This window comes from Aptenodytes forsteri, unplaced genomic scaffold (assembly GCF_000699145.1).
Source record: "Aptenodytes forsteri isolate BGI_AS27 unplaced genomic scaffold, ASM69914v1 Scaffold342, whole genome shotgun sequence".
Taxonomy (NCBI): Eukaryota; Metazoa; Chordata; class Aves; order Sphenisciformes; family Spheniscidae; genus Aptenodytes; species Aptenodytes forsteri.
The window spans coordinates 441,178-450,164 of record NW_008795853.1 but is presented as its reverse complement, the minus strand read 5'-3'; positions in this window follow the sequence as shown (position 1 = coordinate 450,164).

Below are 8,987 nucleotides of genomic sequence, written 5' to 3'. Positions count from 1 at the left end.
TTTCAAACTCTCTGAATTCATAACAGCATCATACCTTTGATATGCTATATGTATTTCATGACTATCCTACTGTTTGTGCTACGGTCCTCATTGAAGAGATGGGCGATCTGAAGTATAGAAAACTGATTTGGCTCGCCACACGGCAGGCAAAGCAGTGAACGGCAAGGCCCAGACGTGTAGGCTGTTCATCCTTTGTACTCCCACCAAATGTTCCCATAAATGTTCTCTTCTCTTCCTTTTTCCCACTCAAGTTCAAATTTTTCACTTCCTACCTGACTCTACAGTTACTCATCTTTATGTGTAAACCTCTGTGGTTGTTTTGCTGCTAGACAAGTTTACGTTTTAATAATTGCCTATGCAGAATTACACAAGCTGGGAAGGCAAAGAATTAAGTACAAAACTGACATTCCAAAATAGGGTGAGCTCCCCACTGTAGAAATAGCAATGGTATTTAAAGAGGAGTTTTGCAATTATAAAAATGCTTTAACTATGGAAAGAAAATAAAAGAAAATACTCTCGGTGTCGCTAACATCCTTGCATGATGAAGCAACTACAAGCCAGTGTTCTTAAAGCATCATTTACAGGGAGAAAGTAATAAGCCAACAGGCTCTAAAAGCAGATGAATTACCATACATGAGTTAGCATTCCCCCCATAAATGTATCAATGCATGCATTATAAATACTGTCAAAATTTCCCTTTTGTGGTTACAAGTGGTATGCCAATTAAAAACCCCATAACCTTTATATACATACTTTCTGCATTTCAGTTGTATGTACTCAGTTATACGGTCCTCTTTAACCTATTAATATACTCAGTATCTTGTTTATGTATGAAGACGTTCAAGACACAAAAAGTCTTTTTTGAATGAAGAAAACTTCTTATGTTTCCTTTCCATCAGAATAAGATGTGGCTAGCAATCTGTTCCCCTTAGTAAGGATGTCATTGAAGAAGAAAGAGTGTTTTGACTGACAATCTACTACGCAGGAAAAACATGTTGATCATGATGTAGTCAATAGCAGCTAGCTCATTCAGGGTCAGGTCCCAAAATCATGGTCATAACTGGTACAGCAACATCTGACTACTATCACATTCTAATTTGTTAAAGCTAATCCTCTCTCCCAACCTTACGGGCTAACCCTCTCTCACAACCTTACGGTCATGCATGTTGGGGTGCAAAAAGGTGTGCAGAATTCCGTTTCCAGTTTAAGTTCATATATTTAGTTGCTTGGTTCCAAAATCCAGAGACCCGAGCTGCTCAGAGAATTTCTCCACAAACATGCCTTCCCTTAACGTATCATAGGCAATGGGGTTTGGATTTATGGTGTTTTTTTTTTCCTTCAGCCTACATGGGCTACCTGACCTCAGGTAACATCGTCCAACAGAGAAAAAAGGAGGCGCAAAGGAAAATGCCTACTTTTTTATGCCAATCACACATTCCACTGCCTTTTTAGTTTCTGTCTCCTGAAAGCTCTGATTAAACATAAATTCCTACTTGTTCGTAGAGTGGTTATTTTGTATGGAGTATCACTGGCTCAGAAATAAACATCTTGTCAAACACAAAGCAACACAGACTGATTTATTCAGCAATACAGGGGCAGTTTCTAGTATATGATGAACTGAAAAGCTACACGCAGATTTATTAACCCCAGAAACTAAATGTCTTCCTGATTTTAATCTTTGTCTATTTTTATCTAAAAGCAGAAATACTCCGTTTATCTCTCCCTGAGGATATATACTTTATTAAATACTTTATCTGCTTATGTTTCTGCAAGTGAATTGGAGGCTGTACTTTATCCCTGGCTTGTGACTATTGTTCACGTTCTGAAATATGTTCTAGCAGTTCTGGTTTTCTTGCATCTGTATGTTAAATAATATTCGCTCTTTAGCGTGGCAAAAAAGTTGTTCACAGCCACAAAGCCAGCATTTGGTTTTGTTACGGCTCTTAGCACATGGAGTATGTTTGTAGGAAGGGCTGTAAGAGGGAAATATGTATACTGAAATTCACACAGTGCCTACAGTTTTTTCTCAATAAGCAAATTCAGTGATGAGAGAGAAAAGCAGAAAGATAGAATTAAAAATGTCCAAAAAGGATAGGCACTTTGGATCAAGAGTGATGTCTTTTAAATCTGTACATGCCTGAGAATGTGAGCAAGGATACTGGATGTGCACACACGCATGCAACATTTAGCAATCTACAGGAGTATCTCTGCATTGATGCATCGGCTCTTTTGAAAAGTACATTTAGCACCACTCTGCACAGGGAAACTTCAGGTAGGTAAAAGCTCCTAAGAGAAAATTGCAGTCGGTATCCTCAAATCTTGACATTTATGGCTTGTGAAAAATGTTAGGCTGCCAGTGTGAGGCACTACAGTGCTTCATCCACCCATTGAGGATAAGACTGAAAACAAAGATTCGGTGTTTGCCTAAATGGACAATGAGATAGTCTCGTGTTAACTCCACTCACAGACTGAGCCAGCTAGACATGCACCAGCTATGGTATAGAGACACTGCCGGTTAGTGCCGTACCTGAGTTAATAAGCATAGCTGCAAGGCTGTATATTTTACTTCAGACCCTTTGCCAAGACATAAGATAGTGCGTACTCGTAGATACATACACTCAAATTACATTCTGATTTCTGCCTTGGCTTGATGTTTTCAGATAGGTTCCTTTGGTCAAAATTTTCCAAACAGCCTTCAAGTTTGGATGCCTTTACCATTGCAGGAAATCAGGCTTATTATTAGGAAGCAAATCTCTTACATTTGACTGATACATCTAAGGCTGTTTTGCGGTAACACAAAACTTGCACTGGCTGCTTTTGAAAATGTTACTGTCAAAACCTTCATGCCTCTAGTTTCCACCCCTGCAACTGAATAATATAACTCTCTACAAATATTTAAAGAATATTCTTGAATACTTCTGTAAAAAATGCTGTAATACTGATAATAATTTCCAAACAGAAGATAAGCTTTCCTAGTTTGTTCTGCACAGGTATATCAGATTCTTGGTCTTCACTTACCTAGGCAAAGTTGGCTACCTTGGCAAAGTTGGCTAAAACCATGTTCAGGTACAAAGAGCTCTACCCTATAAACAGTCTTGTATTCAAAATACTAAGGTGAAATTCATCACAGTGAAGAACAAGTCCTGTGCTTAGGAACAAGAAATCAAATACAATGTGAAAATAACTGGCAAGACAACAAAAAACATTGACAGGACGTGAGGCCTGTATTAAACCACAGGCAGAATACAGATTAATGATATGACACTGTTGCAAAACTAAAATTAAAGGAAAGAAAAAGTAGACCACTGTCATGCCAGCATACACCACCAGGAATATTCTATATAAAAGACAGTAATTATTTTCCTTCACTAAGGCTTCAGCTGGAACATTGCATTGCAGAAGAGTTTTGGTTACGATGCTTTTCAAAAAGCTAAAGAAAAGCTGGATAAAGTCTAAAGTGGAGAAGAAGAGGTTCAGAAAATATGACCTACAAAGAGAGACTGAAGAAATTGGGTGTGTTTAGCCTAGAAGACTGAGGGGAGACATGATAGCAGGCTTTCATGCGTGAAAGATTGCTTGTAAGGGGACAGTAACCAATCTCTCTCTATGTCCACTGAAGGAAGGACAGGAAGAAATCAGAGCAATTTGCAATAAAGAAAACCGTATTATGAAAGCACCTCTACGAGTAGAGAGGTGTAAGCAACTGCATGGGGAAGCTATGGAATTTTATTGAACAAAAGGTTTAGAAAGACAGGTTGGGCAATTATCCCTTTGGGATGGTCTGCTATACTTGAGCCTGGTTTACTGGAGAAGACTGGATTAGACAATCACCTGAGATCTCAATCCCATTCTTCTATTCCTTCCCCTCGCATTGCTGCTGTCATTCTAGAATACTGTCTACAACACAGCAGTAGTTTGGGTTCCTTTGTACTTGTATGCTATGTTGCGTATCTTCTCATCTCACCTAGCTCTCCGTGCTCTGAGATGCCATTTGACAGCTGCAGCTCCTTCTCATATTGACAACCTTATCTATCTGCTCTGAGTTCTCAGTTCCCTGCTTACTTCATCTGCATATTGTCTGGGAATAAAGAAGCAAACATTGGGGCTGGTTAAGAGTGCTTGCAAATAAAAAGCATGGATGGAGCAGCTGACTGGCCATCCGGCAGCTGACTGGTTCATAGAAGCAGCTGACTGACACCTTTGCCTGTGGGTTGTCTTTCGTTACCCAGCTGCCAATTTTCATGTGACTTGTTAGAACTTCCTTAAGATTTCTGCTCCTCCGTCAAATTTGTGTTTGACTGTGTTTGAAAACGGATTTAAAGTTATCAGGTGGGGAGGGAGAGAGCAGTCTATTACACAGATATAGCCAAACAGACATAAAGCGTGATTACACATGCCTCATTTCCTTACAAAATTAGGCAAAAAAAATCTACCCCTACTAACTCCACTTCATTCAAATCAAAGATAAAGTGATTTGGATGTCTACATTCTCAGGTCCTAGCAACTATTTCCACTCCCACATTCGTTAGACTGAGGCGCTTGCTACCAAAGGGAGGCTATAAAAGAATATGCTAGGCTGTGAATTTAAGGCCCGCATGTCCCACAGTCATTTCCTAGAGGATTCCCCTAATATTGAGTGAAAGCATCTCTAGGCAGAACTATTGTAGAACAGTGCTTGTGCTTTAGTTCTTTTTTGTAGACCAAGCCTTTAGCCTGAAAAAGGACCAGAAGTTTTCCTTACTAAAGGTCAAATGATTTGGTTTCTCTAACGTTACTGGGAGTTGCCAGATTGTCCTATTTCAGATATTCTAAGAAGTTATGTTTCAATGAATGTAGAGGTGGCTGGATAGTGGGAAAGATTAGTTTTATTTTTTCAGGGGAGAGAGGGAGTTACGTGCTACACATCACACTTGTTTATCTCCCGGATGACTCTCTCCAGAACAGCTTACTCTATTCTACATGCTGTGCAACTAGGCAACACTATGATATCAAACAAACTGCAAAGACAACTCTCAAAATTTCCTCCCATTCCCAATAGTAATTAATGTGACACAATTTGGGAGATGACTGTAATTCCTATAGGTATTATGCTATATGTGATTTGAATTTAGAAGGCGTGAGTCACAGCAGGCTGCACTTCTAATAAAGCAGTGTAAGAACCTGATCCTGAAGAATTTTATTCATGCCAGTAGTCCTTAACCATGTAAGCAAGTCAACGGTGCTAACGATGTATCTAAAAATTACAGGTATGAGAAAGGCTTTGCAGCAAGCATAACACTGCTGTTATGACCTCTGGGATAAAGAAAAGGCTAGACACAGTCTGAAATTGCAAGAACTGTGCCCATATTTTTATGCACTTTTCATCTCATGTATGTACATTATGCAGCTTGCAGTTCCATTAAGTAGCAGACTGCATGGGAGTTTCAACTGGGGCGTATCAAAGATTCTTAGTCACAAACTTCATAGATCATTTTGTTTGCTCAAAATAATCTCTTGGCAAGACATCTTACTTCCCTGCCCCCAAGGCATTGTTTGTAATAAAAGCCTGCAAATAGCTATACCAGGCAATCTTGTTATTCAGTCTCCTTCCTCAACATGAAACAGAATCTCTTCCAGTCTGTGTTCTTCCTAAAGTGTCTACTGTTACTCTGTATGTGCACATTGTGCAACAGCTGCTGCGTCAAACTGCTGCAGATACTTGTGCAGAATAAGGGAATGACTAAATGCCAGTACTTTTCATTTTACAGCTCAACAGTGAAGTTCAGCATTTGCCTTACCTTGTTACTCTAGACCTAGTTCATAACACAGATAAATTGTAACATAGGATGCTCTACCAGTTTCCATGAAAGTAGAAAAAAGCAGACAGCTACATATGTTGTGATAACATGGAGAGGACTTTGGAAATTACAAAACAGGCTTTTTATTTTATATTTCAGTTCTGAAATTATATGATGTGGTATGATATGATATGATAACACATTCACTTTGCTCTTCAGCTTTCTGCTGAGAAGGAGTATACTGACTGCAAGAAGGGAGCAAAATAATCTCAACTAGTATAAAATGTGAGCTATTACAGAGCTCAGACAAGTTGAAGATCCAGCTCTACATTTCTTCAGTTTTTGTTTCCAACATCGGCACTTCAGAAACCATAGTCTTATCAATACTTCGGTCCCACCCCCCCACTGAAAATTAATCTGCTTGTTCAAGTCAATAAAGAATTTATAAAAAGCTCTGACATTTTTCACTGAAGGTTTTATGCAGTAAGCAAAATTATTCTGTGTACAATAACTGCAAGAGTCCAAATTAATTCTGCGTATATCACCAATTAAATGAATGGTACTGCAATAGAAATTAATTATTCGTTCAAGTCAATAAAGAAGTTAGAAAAAGCTCTGACATTTTTCACTGAAGGTTTTATGCAGTAAGCAAAATTATTCTGTGTACAATAACTGCAAGAGTCCAAATTAATTCTGCGTATATCACCAATTAAATGAATGGTACTGCAATAGAAATTAATTATTCAATTTCTGAGGGTATCATGAACATATTAGCTAAGTCTGAGCCAATGACTACACTGGAGTGAGACCACATTTACACTCACAGAAGTGAAACCATTATCAATGTTCTCCCAAATACTTACTGTATATCCATTACTTTTTTCCAACTACTTTTTTTTACAGTCTCAAATGAAGCAATACTAAGAAGCTTTGGACTCGTAAATATATTCTGCAATGAATATTCAATGAAAATATAAAAGGACCCTGAACTCGAGAGAAAGTAAGGAAAAGGATGTGACTCCAGGATTCATGGCAAGAGAGTGAACGATGGATTAATCACATAAAACACCCATGCACTCCCAAGACCTGGCTACCAGTTTTAACAGAGCTTACATTCTTGAACACATCCAAATGACAACAGGTAAATTCCACTAAAAGTGTTTCAACAAATCAGTCATCTCTTGCCTTCTAGAGCAGAGCTAAGTGTCAAATCCGGCATCAGCTATAAGGGTGTAAATTGGTATTAGCTCCACAGAAGTCAACAAAGCTAGGTTTACACACTGTGGTAAGAATTTGAACCTAGAAGTGTAGGCCATGGTGAAATTATGGGTCAGATTTTGACCTTAATCATTGTGGTGTATTTCTGGTGTAATCAGATAGTTCAAAGTTGAATTCATGTTTTAAAGGCATTCTTTAAAATTTAAAGATGGGTCCAAATTACAAAAACTCACAATACCCATCAAGCAGGAGTATTCTCACAAAAGATTAGACATTCATCCACACACCTTGGGATGAAATAAGAGATAAATTTTGGACATTATTTTTCATTTTGAAGTGGATGGTTCCTGGTTGCTGGCCCCAATCTCCTCACCTAATGTAAAAACACTTTTGAGGTTCTCTCACTGCCTTTCAAATCTAACCTCAGCTTGACTTACTGCCACATGAAGAAAAGCTTGATCGTAACACCCCAGGCTCCAAGACACAAGCTCACATGAGCAGCAGCCCCTTTGGCTTCCATGAGACAATCCATCAGAGAAACTCACTGGTATATAAAGGGCTTAGTGGGCTGACCACGAAGAATTACAACTACCTGTCAATTAAACCTGTCCAGGTAGGAGCAGTCAGCGTCTCTTTCTTGCTCTCTTTCTTGCTGATTTTTTTTTCCTGGCAGGGCTCTCATCATCACCATCATCTCTCCTCTCTCTCAGTTTTTTATCTTGAGACACTTAAGGTTTTTCTTCTATGAATCATTATACAATAAAGAGGCCTACTTCAGATGGTGTACTCTATCTCTTAAGTTAAAAGGGCAGACAATCATTTTGGCTTTACCCTAATATACACAATTCTGCAGCTATCTCATTCTTTGGGTCAAGAATTTCCCAAGGCATTTCCTGGGATAATCTGTAGAGCAGTAATGCCTCCTCATACATTAGCCAGTCCGATTGCCTGATGCGTTTTACACAGTTCAGTTCAGAGTCCAACTCAGTCACTGCTCAGGGCTGCCAAGCTCACTCCAATTTTCCCTCACCACACATGCAATCGCCTGACGAGATCCTTCTCATTCACTGACACTCAGCTTTCCACAGGAGCACATGCCAAGCATACAAAGGCCGGGGAATGCAGAGGAATTAACCATTTTTGGAATTCAATTACTTCAAAGCTGTTTCACACACTCAAGTCACTTTCTGTCATACGGAGTATGACATGACGTAGAGAACCTGCCTTTTTAACCTTTAAAAGCTTTCCTCTTACCTGAAATCTGGATTACGTGGGAAATTCTTGGCGGAAGTAGCATTAGTCATTTTGCTCATTAAACAGAGCCACTACGGGAGATTCTCAGCTGCAGTACAGCCTTAGTAATGTCATTCCTTAAGGGAAGTCGTTAACCGAGGGTCATCCCCCTGCACTCTTCTCCAGTGACAAGGAGAAGTGGAGTGGGAAGGAGAAGGCGCCAGGCTCCCCCGTTCCTCCAGCCTGCCTTCCACCCCCGCCATCGTTCCCCTCTCTTCCCCCACACGACCTGGCCTGCGTCCTTTCCAAGGTGGACAGAAAGAGCTAAGCAGAATTTACGTTATTCCCCCTTTTGTGGACCCAATGTCCCGTGTGCTGTGTATTGCGACCAGTGGGCAGGAAGAGAAGCTTTCCATTAAGTGAATTAAGTTAATTAAGCGAAGATTGCTTTCATTAAGTGACTCAGGACAGCCGGAGGTAGCGGCGTTTAGGCACCCCTCTCCTCTACGTCCCAGCCGGGCCGCCGGCAAACACCTGCGGCGGGGTGCGCCCCCTCAAGCGCTCCTCCTGGGGTGCCCGCCGGCCGCAGGGGCTACGGTTGGCCGGCGGACACGGCAAGGCCAGGACACCCTCACCCCTCAGCGCGGGGCTAAGGCCAGGGCGAGCGGCCGGGAGCCAAGGGGCCGGAGGGCAGGGCTGGGACGCCGGGCGGGCAGCGGGACAGGCGCGGAGCGGCGGGGAACGGGTGCCAGACGCGGC